The 20,000-nt window shown below is 42.5% G+C and overlaps 1 pseudogene; it reads left to right on the forward strand.

The window, feature by feature from the left end:
• The first annotated feature begins 1,629 nt into the window (after positions 1 to 1,629).
• LOC128686248 (5S ribosomal RNA) lies at positions 1,630 to 1,748 on the forward strand (annotated as a pseudogene).
• Positions 1,749 to 20,000: the final 18,252 nt, after the last annotated feature.

Genomic DNA, 20,000 nt, shown 5'->3' on the forward strand with positions numbered 1-20,000 from the left:
TAATTTGAATAATCAAAATGTTTATATATATATATATATATATATATATATATATATATATATATATATGTCGAGCCGAATAGGCAGAACTTGCGATCTTGGCTTAAATAGCAACGTTCATCTTGCCATATATGACAAGCGAAAATTTGTGTATGCAATAATTTCGCCAAAATCATTCTGAACCTAACGAAAAAAATATATTTCACTGTGTTTGTTTAGTATTAAATTACTGTAAACAAATCTAAAATATGTTAAGTTGGGTTAGGCTAAAATAAATTGCTCTTGTTATAATAAGGTTAGGTAAGTTTTCTAAGTTCCTTTTGGTGCAAAATTATAAGTTTTTACATCAACATTAATGAAAAAAATATATCTTTAAACGTATAAGAGAAAATTTTAGAAAGGACTTAATTTTAAATGAGTTCTTGCTAATTGACCAGTTTTACATATTCGGCACGACATATATATATATATATATATATATATATATAAGTATGAAAGATAATGTGTGATAAATAAGGTGCGAATTATGGTGTATGATTAATGGTGCATAAGAAATGGCGCATGTTAAAGGGTGTATATACTTGTGTCTTTCCTTCGGCACACACGGCAACACACCCTTGTATACACCCAATCTTACACTCCCAGTAAATGACGATAGCTTTCAATAATTGCCGCTGGTAACCCACCCTGCGATAGTTACCCTGTTCCCACAGTGTAACTATCACAAGGAGCAGCGTAGCAGCAGCGCTGATAAGTGTGCGAGGAAGGAAACATTGATGAGGTTGTGGAGGTGGGAAGTACAGCAGCGCCTGAACTCTGAAGGATGGGTGGGGATGTTGCAGCTCCGTGAGTTATTTGCTCGTGATGTGCGTGCTCTTCAGGAAAGACAGCCAGGGAGCCAGTGATGAATGTGCTTTTCTTCTTTGGGGTTAGTCTCTCTCTCTCTCTCTCTCTCTCTCTCTCTCTCTCTCTCTCTCTCTCTCTCTCTCTCTCTCTCTCTCTGCGAAACAAAACGAAAAAAACTAAAATAAAAGAAAAATGTGTTTGAGAAGAAAATAATCCAATGGCCTTAGGGAGAAAACTCGGGTTATTGTTTGTCCGAATTTCTTTTATTTATCTTCTCCGGGACTGTAACTCCCAGTACACCAGAGGTGACACACACACACACACACACACACACACGCACACACACACACACACACACACACACACACACACACATACACACACACACACAACAAATGCTTGCCTGGCAAATATAAGAATAGCTTTCAGGAACCTTCACAAAGAGTCATTCACGTCACTAATGTATATACGGCATTAGTCGGGCCCATCTTGGCATATGCAGCACAAGAATAGAGCCCACATTTGATCAAGCAAGTCAAGAAATAAAAAATGAAGGTTTACAACAAGACTAGTCCCATACCACATTATGTTCTAAGGATGTACTACTGTTTTTATCCACACTCGTGTGTGTGTGTGTGTGTGTGTGTGTGTGTGTGTGTGTGTGTGTGTGTGTGTGTGTGTGTGTGTGTCTTCTTTTGTGAGACTTTTAATAATAATTAGAACAATTCAAGGAAATCTATTAAATCAGAAAGCATTTTTTGTACTGGGAATGTTAGAAAGGTCGACAGCCGCTATACCACGTTGAACGCGCTGCTTCTCGTCCAATCAGGGGTGTTAAGCAACGTTGAGTTTGGTTAGTACTTGGATGGGTGACCGCCTGGGAACACCGAATGCTGTTGGCATTACCTTTTCTGCCCTAAATGCACTGCTTGTTAGTGCCTTTCTTTTGTACTTAACAATGTTTTTGTTACAAGTAAACTGCAATTTGTATATCGCACAAAGTCGTAAAGTTTATTACTATATACACATAACGGTATGTGTCTCTCTGTGAATATATACTCTATAAGCTTATTTTGTCCCTATTTTAGGGATTGAAGTATGCTTGACTGGAGGTGAACAGGTGAAATATACCTTTAAAGGTCCTTTTGAGGAGTCGATAAGCTTTAATTGACCAACCAGTGAGGCAGCCAAGCTATGTTAACCCAGCGGTGTGTGTGTGTCTCTCTCTCTCTTTCAGTATATATACAATGATAATTTAATCCTCATTTCAGGGACTGGAATATTCATGACTGGTGGTTCATGACCCTCGTGTGAGCGACTGGGGTTTAGACCCAATTAACCAACCAGGCAAGAATTCCGTCAATGACTTCCATGGTCAGGGAGTCACAACTGTCAGCAGTGCTACTGACAGCGATCCCTCCCATGGTGTTGCCAGCAGTGATTGCCATGCGTTCAACGAAGCGATGGTGCTAGTACGTGTATACTGGTACGTCTGGCTGAAACAAACCACTAGCCACTTCAGCCACTTTTCATGAAGTTTAACTAAAGGAAACATTAAAAAAATCAGAAAAATGTGCTAAAATTATATTGTATATTTCGACGATTCAGCGGAGTTCCAAAGCTTCCTTTCCCAGTAATGATAATAATAGGTAATATTAATTAGTAATAACAACTATAAAAACAACTGGAGAAAAAAAATAACTGAAAAAGTAAGTTATCAGTTGTCATTATTATTATAGCTATTATTACTCTAGTTATTATCATTATTATTGTCGTTATCCTCGTTATCGATATCGTTATTATAATTGTCCTATACTTATCAACTTTATCGCTATCATAGTTATCACTATTATCATTATCGTTAACGCCTATGTCGTACTCACACACACACACACACACACACACACACACACACACACACACACACACACACACACACACACACACACACACACACACGCACACACACACACACACACACACACACACACACACACACACACACACACACACACACACACACATACAACTGATGCAGCATATGGGCGCTTGGCAAACCTATGAATAGCATTTTGACACCTTAGTAAGGAATCGTTCAAGACTCTGTACACCGTGTACATCAGACCCATAATAGAGTATGCACCACCAGTATGGAACCCACACCTGATCAAGCACGTCAAGAAATTAGAGAAAGCACAAAAGTTTGCAACAAGACTGGTCTCGGAACGAGGAGAGGTTAATGGAAATCGACCTGATGACATTGGAGGTCAGGAGGGTTAGGGATAACATGATAACGACATATAAAATACTGAGACGAATTGACAAGGTAGATAGGGACAGGATGTTTCAGGGATGGGGCACAGATGAAGATTCAGATGAGTCACAGGAATGTTAGGAAGTATTTCTTCAGTCATAAAGTTGTCAGGAAGTGGAACAATATGGAGAATGATGTAGTTGAGGCAGGATCCATACATACCTTTAAGAATAGATAAAGTTCATGGAGCAGAGAGAGAGAGTGAATCTAATGGCGACCAGCGAAGAGACGAGGCCAGGAGCTGTGACTCTTCCCTTGTAACCACAATTAGGTAAGGTTAAGTGAGTACAGACACACACACACACACACACACACACACACACACACACACACACACACACACACACACACACACACACACACACACACACACACACACACACACACACACACACACACACACACACACACACACACACACACACACACACACACACACACACACACACGAGTGCTTTGTGAGATATAAACTGTGTCGGAGGCTGTCCTATTCTCTCCTGGTCTTTGACCCCAGTCCACATGACTCTTGCACGCTGAATTCCGCTCTGGCGTGATTCCCATTCCTGGGAACTACCAGCGCGTTATAACACTGATACATAAAAAATACAGGGGTCTACGCTCCCCAGTGGTGGAAAATTTCATTGTGCTAAATATACCAAGACCGAGAATAAAATGTATATGACAGTTGGTCTTGGGACCTCGTGTTGAAGAGTGGATTTTGGACGTCAGAGCAAGTGACGAATACTCGACTGGGGCGTCGAAAGAATTGTCGAAGACTGGGACTGGATGATGTGGATTGGACTGGGACGTCATAATTACTGTCGATGGCTGGGAATGGATGAATAGGACTATAACGTCATAGTGTCGAAGGACTGAATGACTGGGATAGGAAAGTCATAGTTGGGATGCCGCGGTTATGGTAAATTAGGTTAGACGTGAGAGGTGTGAGTGAAGATGACGGAGGCTGAGTGTCACAACTAGCTAGAGTGAAAGTGAAGATGGGTGGATGTCACACCTTCATACCAGACTGAAGGTGACTATTCTCTGAGTTTTAATTCTTTTTTTTTTTTATGTTAACGCCGGACGTCTCCTATCGAGGTAGAGAAACGCAAACAAACAAAAATTGCACTCATCAACACTCATTCACTCGCTGTCTTGCCAAAAGAGTGCAGACGTTACAGCTCACATGAACCTCTAAACTGCTACACCTTCACCCCTCTAGAAAGCAGGCATTGTACTTGCCAACTCCAGGACTCAAGTCCGTTTGCTTAACGCCTATACACATGAAATATTTTTATTCAAAAAAAGGAGCTCTCTCCTATGGAGTCATACAGCACTTAAAATTTGACAAATGAGAAAATATCTGTGCTATTTAAGCCAAATTTTGAGCTCTTCGTCTTGGGCTTGAACTTGAGATACTCACGGGAGACTGGGAGGGCACATCAACCCTTAAAGCACAAATAAAAATCTTTAAATATCCTCTCTTCCAGCAAATTTCAGGTAATATGATCCATTTTATTAAACAGGGAAATACGAAACTCCCGAGAGAGAAAGTAATAACTGAGTGTGAGGAATGTTACAGTGTTAAGCTGGATATGTGTACTGAGGGAGAAAAAAAATCCGGAGCTCTTGGAAATGGGACCTGAGAGGCCACTGCAGTTCAAGAACGTGATCGCTGTGGTGTCCATGATGGTTATGCTTGGAGTTAAGAGGAATTTTCCCGGTATTTCGTTATTATTGAAGCCAATAGGAATGTCTGAGTATTCTTGTTATTTAGAACGAAGAATATTCTTATATTCTTTCTGCATTTTTGAAGCCAATGGGAATGTTTGAATATTCTATCGTTATTATTACCACGAAGAGTATTCAAGTATATTTTTTCGAACAAAACAGGAATATTTGAGTATTCTTATCGTTATTATTAAAACAAAGAAGTTTCCAACATTCTTTCGTTATTATAGAAGCCAGTAGGAACATCTGAATATTCTCTCGTTATTACTGAAGCCAATATTAATATTTTTTGAGCATCGTGAGTTGTTTTGCAACACTTACATATATATTTCATTTTATAAATTGATTTTCCTAAGTCATTTAAAAACAAAGAGTGAAATGTTCCCGTTAAAGCTTTACCTTCACAGCTTGTCTGATATTAGGCACCTCTCTGGCATATCACCTGATATCCAGCACCTACAGTCAAGATGATCTGATATCCTGCCCCTGCGTGGTATATCTCTTGCTACCATGCGCCTTCATGAAAGAGATCATGATATAAGGCACCTCCAGTCAAGATAACTTGATATCCTTCTCGGTGGTACAGTCTCGATAACTGACTTGCTACACCTCCAGTCAAGATAACTTGATATCCTTCTCGGTGGTACAGTCTCGATAACTGACTTGCTACACCTCCAGTCAAGATAACCTAATTAAGCATATAATGGATATATCACCTGATAGCCTGCATTTAAGGTCTTGATAACTGATTTCCTTCACTTCAAGATAATGATATCATACACCAACAGGTAAGATAACCTAATATCTCGCCCCTCCAGCCAAAATAACCTAATATCTCGCCCCTCCAGCCAAAATAACCTAATATCTCGCCCCTCCAGCCAAAATAACCTAATATCTCGCCCCTCCAGCCAAAATAACTTTATCAGAAATCTTCAGGACAAAAGCTAAGAGCGTCGTGACATTTTCTGACTTTTGTCTTCCTCCTTGATTATTAGATAATGCAATGTTATTAAAAGTAGTTGAATTAAATTACATTTGTTTGCGAAGTTACATTTGATGTGTGTGTGTGTACTCACCTAATCGTGGTTTTGTATGTGTGTATGTGTGTACTTACCTATTTGTGGTTGCAGGGGTCGATTCATAGCTCCTGGTCCCTCCTCTTCGCCGGTTGCTCCAGATCCGCTCGTATGTATCGTGTGTATGTGTATATGTGTATGTGTGTGTGTGTGTGTGTGTGTGTGTGTGTGTGTGTGTGTGTGTGTTTTTCCCTACAATAACCTTCGCAAAAACCACTCCTCACCCCCTCCCCCTTCCTTTGTTACTCAAACGAAATCGCAAACGCCTTCGTGATCTCTGGCATATCCGTAGCGCAATGTTCCTCATCGGTGTATCGGAATGCAGTGGGTCATTACGGATGAAGATGACGGCGATAACGGAAGGCATTAAGCGATGATGAGGCTCATAGTCGCAAGATAATGATAGTGAGATCATCTCTGGCCGTACCCGAAGATGCTGGTCTCTTTCTTTTTTGTTCAAAATTAGCACCATAATGATAGCTCTTGGACCGCGGAACGTGAGAGAGTAATACAACTGCCCGGGATGTGTTGATAGTGTGTGGGACGGGAAGGAACGAGAGGAGGGAAGAGGAGAGATGATGGAAGGGGTCAGAGAGGGAAAGGAATAGGGGGAGGAAAATGGTATGAAACACTGAAATATTATTACAATAGCCACAAATGTTTTATACTTTATACTGTTTTAAAAGTATCCCCGTATCTTATAAGCCTAGCCTCCTCTACCACGATGACCCGAGGAATGTATCCCAGTATCAAAAAAACCATCATAGGGGTGAGGTATAAGGGTGAGTATAAGGAAAGAAAGGGGGTGACCATGATGAGGTAACGGAGAGAGGGGTGAACATAGAGGAGAGGTGGGGAGAAAATGATAAGGATAAACATGATATGGTACGTGAAGGTGAGTGAGGGGAAGGGGGGGGGTGAATATGACAGGGGGTGAGATAGAGGCTCAGACAACTCTTCACATATTCCTCACGGCTGCCCTGAATGCTAATGACCCCAATTACACTCTTGTGATCATTGCTCCTAACGTTATGATAATTACCACCTTGATAATTACTATCCTGGGTGTCACCTCTGAAGGTAATTACTCCCGCCCTTGCTCCCAGCCTCAAAAACACTGCAATTAAGAATTATATATATCATCCAACACTGAAAGTAATTGTCTCTAAGATTTACAATGCTTGCGATTATACTTATGAATATAATCATTATAATTTCATGTGTACCTCCTAAGGCAGATTATTCGTTACTAAAAACACAAATTCCCGAACCATGGGAAAACACTTTTTTTTTTTCAAAATAAATAAATATGCTTTGGTCGCTGTGCGATCCTAGAAAGGTATCCCCGTAACCTTAGTGATCCTAGAAAGGTATCCCCGTAACCTCAGTGATCCTAGAAAGGTATCCCCGTAACCAAAGTGATCCTAGAAAGGTATCCCCGTAACCTTAGTGATCCTAGAAAGGTATTCCCGTAACCTTAGTGATCCTAGAAAGGTATCCCCGTAACCTTAGTGATCCTAGAAAGGTATCCCCGTAACCTTAGTGATCCTAGAAAGGTATCCCCGTAACCAAAGTGATCCTAGAAAGGTATCCCCGTAACAAAAGTGATCCAAAAAAGGTATCCCCGTATGTATGTGTGTGTGTGTGTGTGTGTGTGTACACACACACATACACACACAAATACACACACACACAACACACACACAACACACACACAACACACACACAACACACACACACACATATATATATATATACATATATATATATATATATATATATATATATATATATATATATATATATATATATATATATATATATATATATATATATACATATATATATATAAGATTCTGGCTATGAAAATGTACATCTAGCATCCCTTTACTTTCATCTCTCAACCCTCCCGGTTTCATCTTTATCCCCCTTCCATCCCCATCCCACTCCATCAACCCTTTTCCATCTCCATCCTCCACCAATCCCCTTCCATCTCCATCCTCCTCAGCCAACCCCCTTCCGTCCCCCCCCTCTCCCTTTCCTTACCAACCCCTAACCCCCTCCCTCTCCTGACACCTCTAGACTCGGGGTTCAGTTCGTGGTTGTGGGTCGGTTCTTGAAAATTTCGTTGTAGTGCAGTTAGAATTTTTAAGTATCTTTCTCCTTCTCTTTCTTCTTCTCCTCCTCCTTCTTCTCCTCCTTCCCCCTCCTCTTCACTCCTAGCCCGTCCTTAACTTACGTGTTTAGTGCACCACTATCTCGGTGTAAACACCTACCCGCAACACTTTCGTCGAGCCACTTAATGAATAGCGATGGTGGCGCAGATGAAGAGGGGTGTGTCTCTGGCAGCATCAGTAGCTGAGAGGCAAGAGCCCAACACCACTAAAAATATCAACAGCTGAAAGAGGTCTCAGCTGAGAAGGTGAACAGGTGAGATAGGGGTACCCCATGTGAGGGAGGGACCAGGGAGAGGGTGAACCCAGGTGTTCGATGAGCAATTACATTAATTAGCGTCTTCTCCGCGAAGAACAGATCTCTGAGGGTTAAGCATCATCATTACCGAGTATTAAGAAGCAGGTGTGCACGCTGCAGGTAGACGCTGGCGTTTACCTGCTTTCTTCAACCACCGGCTGATTACACCTGCGGTGCACCTACATTACTGACCCACCAGACAAAATACCCAGTAAATGATGGTGATCACCGCATCACAGGTGTTAATGTAGTGATGATGTGTCTATTGAGAGCGACTCTTTTTTTTTCCCTTGTCTTATGCAGTGAATATTATGTGATAACGTTTAACGAGGTGATGATCTAAATGGTAGACAATGTAATAGGCGCTAGTGACATGAGAATTACAGGCGCTGAAGCATTAAAATTACTAAATTCAAGAGATGTTAGACGTGTAAGTGGCACACATGGTCATGACATCAAGGCACCAACTTTAAGGGCGATACATCAAGGTGGCATACAAGGTTTAAGTAGAAACTTAGCAGAGAATTTAAGAAATAAATTCCCTATGTTGGATGCATAATACTCAAAGCTACACAAAAAAATTAATAGATGATTTATCGTTCAGTATGATGACAGAAGGAAGATAGGAATTATTAAGTGTTATTGTGCGATTCGTCTCTGTGCCATCAAGAGTAGTGAACAACCAGCAGAGAAGACACGAAGTGCCAGAAAACAACATGCGTCTGTTAATTAGAGTCAAGAACTTAAAAACAGGTAATCAAGGCTGCAGTTTCTCTAACAGAATAAGTCAGTGTTTTCGACAACTTGGATTTCATTGTGTGTCGCAGCCCTGCGACCGCTGACGGAACAAATATTGTCTTAATCTCCTGGTTGTAAAGCTGGTTTGATATTAACGTCGCATGCATACACCTCTGGTGTCCCCCCCCCCTCCCCCCGAATATAAATTAAGGCTGGCAATATATCGAACATGTACAAACATTAGTATAAAAGCTGGAGTGGCAATATGTTTCGTCAAGAAATTGTTCTCCAGCGTTGTGAATAATTTCTTCAGAATTTCCATTCGAAGAAATTAGAAAGTTTGTAAAATGCTAGTAGGAAGAATTTACGAATAATTCTGTTAATTCGATAAATGATGTGAGAAATTAGAGTAATAATGTAAGCAAGCATATATGGTCGTCGCGAGGCAATAACATACTTTAACTGGCATTAATCTATCTGTTGTTAATTTATTATCCATAATGGAGTTAAAATGCAACATTTTTTCAGTCGTGATGCAGATAAATAGGTATTAAACCTCGTCTCCAGATGACTCTCAAGAAACTTGGGTCGTCTGTATTCAGCACTGTCTCCAGTTTTCTTCTCTGAAACGTTTTCAAAGATTTTTTTTTCCCCCTTTTAGCTTTATGGGGTGACAGTTCTTCTGGCGCGGTATATGACCTCAGCTCTTGCATACGAGGTTAAGTGAAAAGGTCAACGTATTCTGGTTTTTACTGCGCTCTCCCATCACCACCAATACACACACACTCAGGACATCTCTCAAAGTGAGTCCTTAACAGAAGTGTCCACCGAGGACGCTAAGTAAATCCGATTTTTTTTAACTCATAAATCATTGTTGCTAACAAATTATTAACTTTCAATACAGCAAGTTTGACAGAAAAAATTGAGGTCCATGAGAATTATGAAAGTGGAACCAGATGAATATTCTCGACACACCTCGACTGACCAAGCGTGTCTTCAATCTTTGAATCTTAAGCACTGCCTAGCTCGCTCCAGATAGTGGCAAATTATAGACTGAAAACCGTGTCGATGCCCGGAAAAATCAAGAGACTTGGTCACTTTTACGTAGCCTGATTCTGTTAGATGCATGACTGTGTGGGAAAAAGATACCTCAGGACCAGCTCGAGCTGCACAGCTGGAAGCTCACGATACTGTGGCAGTCTGCCTTGGAAGATGCTGCTTGATCTTGCGTTCTCTCTCTTTCTCTCTCTCTCTCTGAAAGAAGACTAAAGGGAATCACAAACGCCGAGTAACATTGCCCACTTGAGAGAGAGAGAGAGAGAGAGAGAGAGAGAGAGAGAGAGAGAGAGAGAGAGAGAGAGAGAGAGAGAGAGAGAGAGATTCGAACACATGGGCTTTGTAGTGCCAGCTCAGGAGGATAACAGCTTCGCCACCGCATTTTTACAGCCTCCGTTGTTGCTATTGTTTGTTGGTCACTACTGCTACGTCTGCTCGTGATTCTAATAGCTAAGCTGCTGTTGCTGCTGCTGCTGCTGCTGCTGCTCCTTCAAGTATTTCGAGAACCTTTGCTGAGACCACTACTTCTAGTGCTACTACTACCTTACCTACTGTAATTGTTCTTCTTAGTTATGCCGCTATGTTTCTTCTGCTTTCACTGCTATAAATTCTGCTGTTATTGTTCAACTGATTCTACTGTTCTTCTGCTGATATTTTTCCTATTTTTGCTTATATCGTTCTCACTTTTACTTTTGTTCTTTTGCTGTCATTGTTCTTCTGTTGTTCTTCTTACATCTTTTTGGACTCCTTACTCTATAATAGCCTGACATACGTCGTATAGAGATCCATGACTTACTCTCTGTTAAGATTCCTGAATGCTAATCTTTATTATTTATTTTTTTTTATTATCACACTGGCCGATTCCCACCAAGGCAGGGTGGCCCGAAAAAGAAAAACTTTCACCATCATTCACTCCATCACTGTCTTGCCAGAAGGGTGCTTTACACTACAGTTTTTAAACTGCAACATTAACACCCCTCCTTCAGAGTGCAGGCACTGTACTTCCCATCTCCAGGACTCAAGTCCGGCCTGCCGGTTTCCCTGAATCCCTTCATAAATGTTACTTTGCTCACACTCCAACAGCACGTCAAGTATTAAAAACCATTTGTCTCCATTCACTCATATCAAACACGCTCACGCATGCCTGCTGGAAGTCCAAGCCCCTCGCACACAAAACCTCCTTTACCCCCTCCCTCCAACCTTTCCTAGGCCGACCCCTACCCCGCCTTCCTTCCACTACAGACTGATACACTCTTGAAGTCATTCTGTTTCGCTCCATTCTCTCTACATGTCCGAACCACCTCAACAACCCTTCCTCAGCCCTCTGGACAACAGTTTTGGTAATCCCGCACCTCCTCCTAACTTCCAAACTACGAATTCTCTGCATTATATTCACACCACACATTGCCCTCAGACATGACATCTCCACTGCCTCCAGCCTTCTCCTCGCTGCAACATTCATCACCCACGCTTCACACCCATATAAGAGCGTTGGTAAAACTATACTCTCATACATTCCCCTCTTTGCCTCCAAGGACAAAGTTCTTTGTCTCCACAGACTCCTAAGTGCACCACTCACTCTTTTTCCCTCATCAGTTCTATGATTCACCTCATCTTTCATAGACCCATCCGCTGACACGTCCACTCCCAAATATCTGAATACGTTCACCTCCTCCATACTCTCTCCCTCCAATCTGATATCCAATCTTTCATCACCTAATCTTTTTGTTATCCTCATAACCTTACTCTTTCCTGTATTCACCTTTAATTTTCTTCTTTTGCACACCCTACCAAATTCATCCACCAATCTCTGCAACTTCTCTTCAGAATCTCCCAAGAGCACAGTGTCATCAGCAAAGAGCAGCTGTGACAACTCCCACTTTGTGTGTGATTCTTTATCTTTTAACTCCACGCCTCTTGCCAAGACCCTCGCATTTACTTCTCTTACAACCCCATCTATAAATATATTAAACAACCACGGTGACATCACACATCCTTGTCTAAGGCCTTCTTTTACTGGGAAAAAATTTCCCTCTTTCCTACATACTCTAACTTGAGCCTCACTATCCTCGTAAAAACTCTTCAATGCTTTCAGTAACCTACCTCCTACACCATACACCTGCAACATCTGCCACATTGCCCCCCTATCCACCCTGTCATACGCCTTTTCCAAATCCATAAATGCCACAAAGACCTCTTTAGCCTTATCTAAATACTGTTCACTTATATGTTTCACTGTAAACACCTGGTCCACACACCCCCTACCTTTCCTAAAGCCTCCTTGTTCATCTGCTATCCTATTCTCCGTCTTACTCTTAATTCTTTCAATTATAACTCTACCATACACTTTAAAAGGTATAATCAACAGACTTATCCCCCTATAATTTTTGCACTCTCTTTTATCCCCTTTGCCTTTATACAAAGGAACTATGCATGCTCTCTGCCAATCCCTAGGTACCTTACCCTCTTCCATACATTTATTAAATAATTGCACCAACCACTCCAAAACTATATCCCCACCTGCTTTTAACATTTCTATCTTTATCCCATCAATCCCGGCTGCCTTACCCCCTTTCATTTTACCTACTGCCTCACGAACTTCCCCCACACTCACAACTGGCTCTTCCTCACTCCTACAAGATGTTATTCCTCCTTGCCCTATACACGAAATCACAGCTTCCCTATCTTCATCAACATTTAACAATTCCTCAAAATATTCCCTCCATCTTCCCAATACCTCTAACTCTCCATTTAATAACTCTCCTCTCCTATTTTTAACTGACAAATCAATTTGTTCTCTAGGCTTTCTTAACTTGTTAATCTCACTCCAAAACTTTTTCTTATTTTCAACAAAATTTGTTGATAACATCTCACCCACTCTCTCATTTGCTAATCTTATTCCTGCTAAATGCATACTCGTTGGAGAGGTTATGCGGTTGATGTATGCCTCTGATAATATATGCTCTGTACTCTTCTCTCCTCTACGTCCTCCTCGAGTGAGATTTTACACCCTTTGTTCCCCGAATCTATGCACCGTTTCACTCTGGGATTGAATTCCAGTTGCCATTTGCCTGACGAATCCAGCAGCTCCTCTAGATTAGGTTGTAGATAGGTGGGTGGGTGTATACGTGTGTGTGTGTGTGTTTGTGTGTGTGTGTGTGTGTGTGTGTGTGTGTGTGTGTGTGTGTGTGTGTGTGTGTGTGTGTGTGTGTGTGTGTGTGTGTGTGTGTGTGTGTGTGTGTGTGCGTGTACTCGCCTATTTGTACTAACCTATTTGTGGTTGCAGGGGTCGAGCCATAGCTCCTGGCCCCGCCTCTTCACTGGTCGCTACTAGGTCACTCTCTCTCCCTGCTCCATGAGCTTTATCAAACCTCGTCTTAAAACTATGTATGGTTCCCGCCTCCACCACGTCACTTTCTAGGCTATTCCACTGCCTGACAACTCTATGACTGAAGAAATACTTCCTAACATCCCTTTGTTTCATCTGAGTCTTCAACTTCCAATTATGACCTCTTGTTTCTGTGTCCCATCTCTGGAACATCCTGTCTTTGTCCACCTTGTCTATTCCGCGCAGTATTTTATATGCCGTTATCATGTCTTCCCTGACCCTCCTGTCCTCTAGTGTCGCCAGGCCGATTTCCCTTAGCCTTTCTTCGTAGGACAATCCCCTTAGCTCTGGGACTAGTCTTGTTGCAAACCTTCGCACTTTCTCTAATTTCTTGACGTGCTTGACCAGGTGTGGATTCCAAACTGGTGTTGCGTACTCCAGTATGCCGCACCAGTTTTACGTAAATGGTGTACAGAGTCTTGAACGATTCCTTACTGAGGTGTCGGAACGCTATCCTTAGGTTTACCAGACGCCCGTACGCTGCAGCAGTTATTTGATGTAAAGTAAAAGGACACAAGTGCAACTAATGTGACATTTTTGTGGCAACGTTTCGCTCTCCAGGAGCTTTATCAAGCCATTACAAACAATACATGGACACAGAGGATATATAAAGGCTCTGAGTGAGGTGCAATACTAGTGAGGTACCATTTCGATGCTCACTAGTGGTGGTAGTGGTAGTAGTAGTAGTAGTAACAAAAATAATACAATATGGAAGAGCAATTAATTCGTACATGAGTAAAAGGATATAAAAGCTATTACTTGGGTAACATAAAAATAGGTTGGACAAATATAGACTGGAAAGAGGCAGGTTTTTTCAGTGTTCACTCTCTGTAATGTGCTTTGTGTAGTATAACAGGAGAGACTATGTGATGGCAGGGTTTACTGTTTTCAGGAGGATTCTTGCTAAGACTTCGGAGATGGTGAAGCTGCCGTTGTTTTGTTTAATTGTATTCGAAACAGCGATCAGTGCTGATTCAAGGCACTTGCGTCTGCGGAAATTAGTTTCTTTGATCACTAATTGGGCGTCTCTGAATTTCATGAGATGATTGGTGGAATTTCGGTGTTGTACACAGGCGTTGTTTAAGTTGTCGTTCCTACATGCGTAAATGTGTTCATTTAGGCGGGTGTCGAGGTTTCTTGCTGTTTCACCTACGTAGATCTTGTCACAGCCTCCACAGGGTATAGTATAAACTCCTGCATTGACTGGTTCGTGGTGCTTGGGTTTTGTCCTGGTTAGATCCTTTATTGAAGTGGTAGAAGCGATGACGACTCTGGTGTTAGCTTGTGAAAGTACTTTTGAGACGTTTAGTGCAACCTGGCTGTTGGGAAGAATTATAACTTTGTTGGGAGCGGTGTTGATGCGTGGAGAATTGATGATCTGAAGAGCTCTTTTCTTGCAGTCTTTGATGAAAAAAGAAGGAAATTGTAACTCAGTGAATGTTTGGTGAATGTAAGTGCATTCCTCGTCAAGAAACTCAGGACTACAAATTCGGTATGCTCTTAGGAAAAACCCGATGATGATGCCTCTTTTGGTCTTGGTATCTTGACTGGAATAGAAGTGTGTGAGATCATTTTTATTGGTGGGTTTCCGATAAACTTGAAATCTTAGGTTGTTGTCTACTTTGTGAATGAGGACGTCGAGGAAAGGTAGCTTGTCATTGGACTCTTCTTCTAGTGTAAACTGAATCGCTGGTTCAACTGCGTTGAGCCTTGCCTGAAGATCCCGTACATCAAAACGTTTTGGAGTTATTACGAGGACATCGTCCACGTAACGTAACCAAGTGACGCTTGAAGGGATGATGTTGGCGAAGTGTTCGGACTCTAGGTGTTCCATGTATAAGTTGGCTAGGACGGCACTTATTGGGGATCCCATTCCCATGCCGTAGGTTTGTTTGTAGAGCTTGTTATTGAAAGAAAAACAGTTGAAATTAACACAGAGTTCAATCAAGTCAACAAAATCTCCGGGAGGTAAAGGAAGATTAAGGTCCTGGTTGACTTTACGTCGTAGAACCTCGATGGCTTTTTTGGTAGGTACTTTTGTGAAGAGGGAAGTCACATCCAAACTGCTTAGTTTGTAATGGCTTGATAAAGCTCCTGGAGAGCGAAACGTTGCCACAATAAATGTCACATTAGTTGCACTTGTGTCCTTTTACTTTACATATTGTCGGTAATCCTACCAACTTTATTACAGTTATTTGATGTACGCCTCAGGAGATGTGCTCGGTGTTATACTCACCCCAAGATCTTTTCCCTTGGGTGAGGTTTGCAGTATTTGGCCATCTAAACTATATTGTGTCTGCGGTCTCCTTTGCCCTTCCCCGATCTTCATGACTTTGCATTTGGCAGGGTTAAATTCAAGGAGCCAGTTGCTGGACCAGGCTTGTAGCCTGTCCAGGTCTCTTTGTAGTCCTGCCTGATCCTCGACCGATTTGATTCTCCTCATTAACTTCACATCATCTGCAAACAAGGACACTTCTGAGTCTATCCCTTCCGTTATGTCATTCACATATACCAAAAACAGCACAGGTCCTAGGAATGACCCCTGTGGAACCCCGCTTTTCACAGGCGCCCACTCTAGCACCTCGTCATATACCATGACTCGTTGTTGCCTCCCTGTCAGGTATTCTCTGATCCATTGCAGTGCCTTTCCTGTTATGTGTGTCTGATCCTCTAGCTTTTGCAGTAACCTCTTGTGAGAAACTGTGTCGAAGGCCTTCTTGCACTCTAAGAAAATGGAGTCTATCCACCCCTCTCTCTCTTGTCATACTTCTGTCACCTTGTCATAAAACTCCAGTGTGTGTGTGTGTGTGTGAGAGAGAGAGAGAGAGAGAAGAATGAGAGAGAATTTGTTCTCGCCTTATTATATTCACCTTTTTTTTTGCCACTATTCAGCATATAAAGACATTCCTACCTACAAGGTCAAAATATTTAAAACTCCGGCTTGTCATATAAAATCAACAGATAACACAGACAACTATTCCCAGCTGCGATAACTCACCACAAGGCTTCCAGACACCTAAATAAGGTCAAGACACGCTATTCTTCAAATCATACACGATCGCAAGCCACTATAGACATTTAATCGTTAAAAAAATCGGAAGCCAATACTCGGTGGCAAGATCGCAAGCCACGTGAGTTCATCAGTAGCAGACGATCTCATGCCAAGAGTCATTCAGTCGCGCACGATTCATCACAAATGCAAACTGAGTTCTCAACGGTATCATCAGTACCAGGATCGGGAGCTGATTATTCGCCGAATTACCTGCAGTTCCATCGATAGCGCTAATTAGCTAAGCTACCTGGAGGTGGGTGCGCCGTCTTGCGAGAATTGCGCGCTCGTCCGCGTCGTGGGGAGTGACGGACATTCGCCATTAGAGGTCTCCTCCTTGATGAATGCTGCCCCGAAAAAGGCAGGGGGTAAATGTTATCTCGGAGTGGTAGCTGGCAATCTTATTATGGCCCGTCAGCCTGTTTGTGATTATTTATATATGTACATATATATATATATATATATATATATATATATATATATATATATATATATATATATATATATATATATATATGTTATTCAAGTTGCTCGAAGCTCCGCTTGTGTTTTGGGTAGCGCTGCTGTTGTTGGCACTCTCGAGAGTGTACTTAAATGCTTGTCGTGGGTGACTGAACATCTTAAGTTGTCGTTCCAGTGGTATTCTGTCTCCGTCTCCGCTCCCCTAGCCACTGGTGGTGGCACCTCTGGCCCTTCCCCATCCCCTGAGTAAAGTGCTGGCACACACCCAGCTCTGTGGAACAATACTGACACACCTTCGTCATTATACTGTCAAGTGTTTATACGATTTCGGTTCTTATATAGATCTGCACGTTCCGTATTGACTGTCGTAATTTTCGTTGATATTAGAAGCGTTTTCACATTTTAGTGGATGGTCACGTCTCTGCTTGTATGTTTTTCTTGTAGGATACAATATTCTGATGTTATTATTTCTTCTTGTGTGTGTGTGTGTGTGTGTGTGTGTTAGTTAGTTACCATTTTGTCCTAGGCACATGTCGATTAGACACTAGGCCTGTTGTGTGTGTGTACTCACCTAGTTGTACTCACCTAGTTGAGGTTGCACGGGTCGAGTCCAAGCTCCTGGCCCCGCCTCTTCACTGGTCGCTACTAGGTCACTCTCCCTGAACCATGAGCTTTATCGTACCTCTGCTTAAAGCTATGTATGGATCCTGCCTCCACTACATCGCTTCCCAAACTATTCCACTTCCTGACTACTCTGTGGCTGAAGAAATACTTCCTAACATCCCTGTGATTCATCTGTGTCTTCAGCTTCCAACTGTGTCCCCGTGTTGCTGTGTCCAGTCTCTGGAACATCCTGTCTTTGTCCACCTTGTCAATTCCTCTCAGTATTTTGTAAGTCGTTATCATGTCCCCCCTATCTCTCCTGTCCTCCAGTGTCGTCAGGTTGATTTCCCTTAACCTCTCCTCGTAGGACATACCTCTTAGCTCTGGGACTAGTCTTGTGGCAAACCTTTGCACTTTCTCTAGTTTCTTTACATGCTTGGCTAGGTGTGGGTTCCAAACTGGTGCCGCATACTCCAATATGGGCCTAACGTACACGGTGTACAGGGTCCTGAACGACTCCTTATTAAGATGTCGGAATGCTGTTCTGAGGTTTGCCAGGCACCCATATGCTGCAGCAGTTATTTGGTTGATGTGCGCTTCAGGAGATGTGCCTGGTGTTATACTCACCCCAAGATCTTTTTCCTTGAGTGAGGTTTACTGTCTCTGGCCCCCTAGACTGTACTCCGTCTGCGGTCTTCTTTCCCCTTCCCCAATCTTCATGGCTTTGCACTTGGTGGGATTGAACTCCAGGAGCCAATTGCTGGACCAGGTCTGCAGCCTGTCCAGATACCTTTGTAGTTCTGCCTGGTCTTCGATCGAATGAATTCTTCTCATCAACTTCACGTCATCTGCAAACAGTGACACCTCAGAGTTTATTCCTTCTGTCATGTCGTTCACAAATACCAGAAACAGCACTGGTCCTAGGACTGACCCCTGTGGGACCCCGCTGGTCACAGGTGCCCACTCTGACACCTCGCCACGTACCATTACTCGCTGCTGTCTTCCTGACAAATATTCCCTGATCCATTGTAGTGCCTTCCCTGTTATCCCTGCTTGGTCCTCCAGTTTTTGCACTAATCTCTTGTGTGGTACTTTGTCAAACGCCTTCTTGCAGTCCAAGAAAATGCAGTCCACCCACCCCTCTCTCTCTTGTCTTACTGCTGTCACCTTGTCATAGAACTCCAGTAGGTTTGTGACACAGGATTTCCCGTCCCTGAAACCATGTTGGGTGCTGTTGATGAGATCATTCCTTTCTAGGTGTTCCACCACTCTTCTCCTGACAATCTTCTCCATGACTTTGCATACTATACATGTCATTGACACTGGTCTGTAGTTTAGTGCTTCATATCTGTCTCCTTTTTTAAAGATTGGGACTATATTTGCTGTCTTCCATGCCTCAGGCAATCTCCCTGTTTCGATAGATGTATTGAATATTGTTGTTAGGGGTACACATAGCGCCTCTGCTCCCTCTCACAGGACCCATGGAGAGATGTTATCTGGCCCCATTGCCTTTGAGGTATCTAGCTCACTCAGAAGCCTATTCACTTCTTCCTCGGTTGTGTGTACCATGTCCAGCTCCTGGTGATGTGCCACACCTCTCCGTCCCTCTGGACCCCCTTCTGTCTCCTCTGTGAACACTTCTTTGAATCTCTTGTTGAGTTCCTCACATACTTCACGGTCATTTCTTGTTGTCTCTCCTCCTTCCTTCCTTAGCCTGATTACCTGGTCCTTGACTGTTGTTTTCCTCCTGATGTGGCTGTATAACAGCTTCGGGTCACATTTGGCTTTTGCTGCTATGTCGTTTTCATATTGTCGTTGGGCCTCCCTTCTTATCTGTGCATATTCGTTTCTGGCTCTACGACTGCTCTCCTTATTCTCCTGGGTCCTTTGCCTTCTATATTTCTTCCATTCCCTAGCACACTTGGTTTTTGCCTCCTTGCACCTTTGGGTGAACCATGGGCTCATCCAGGCTTTTTCATTATTCCTGTTTCCCTTGGGTACAAACCTCTCTTCAGCCTCCTTGCACATTGTTGCTACATATTCCATCATCTCATTAACTGGCTTCCCTGCCAGTTCTCTGTCCCACTGAACCTCGTTCAGGAAGTTCTTCATTCCCGTGTAGTCCCCTTTCCTGTAGTTTGGTTTCATTTGTCCTGGCCTTCCTGCTTCCCCCTCCACTTGTAGCTCTACTATGTATTCGAAGCTCAAAACCACATGATCGCTGGCCCCAAGGGGTCTTTCATATGTGATGTCCTCAATATCTGC

The sequence above is a fragment of the Cherax quadricarinatus genome, chromosome 9 (genome assembly GCF_038502225.1).
Source record: "Cherax quadricarinatus isolate ZL_2023a chromosome 9, ASM3850222v1, whole genome shotgun sequence".
NCBI classification, from domain to species: Eukaryota; Metazoa; Arthropoda; class Malacostraca; order Decapoda; family Parastacidae; genus Cherax; species Cherax quadricarinatus.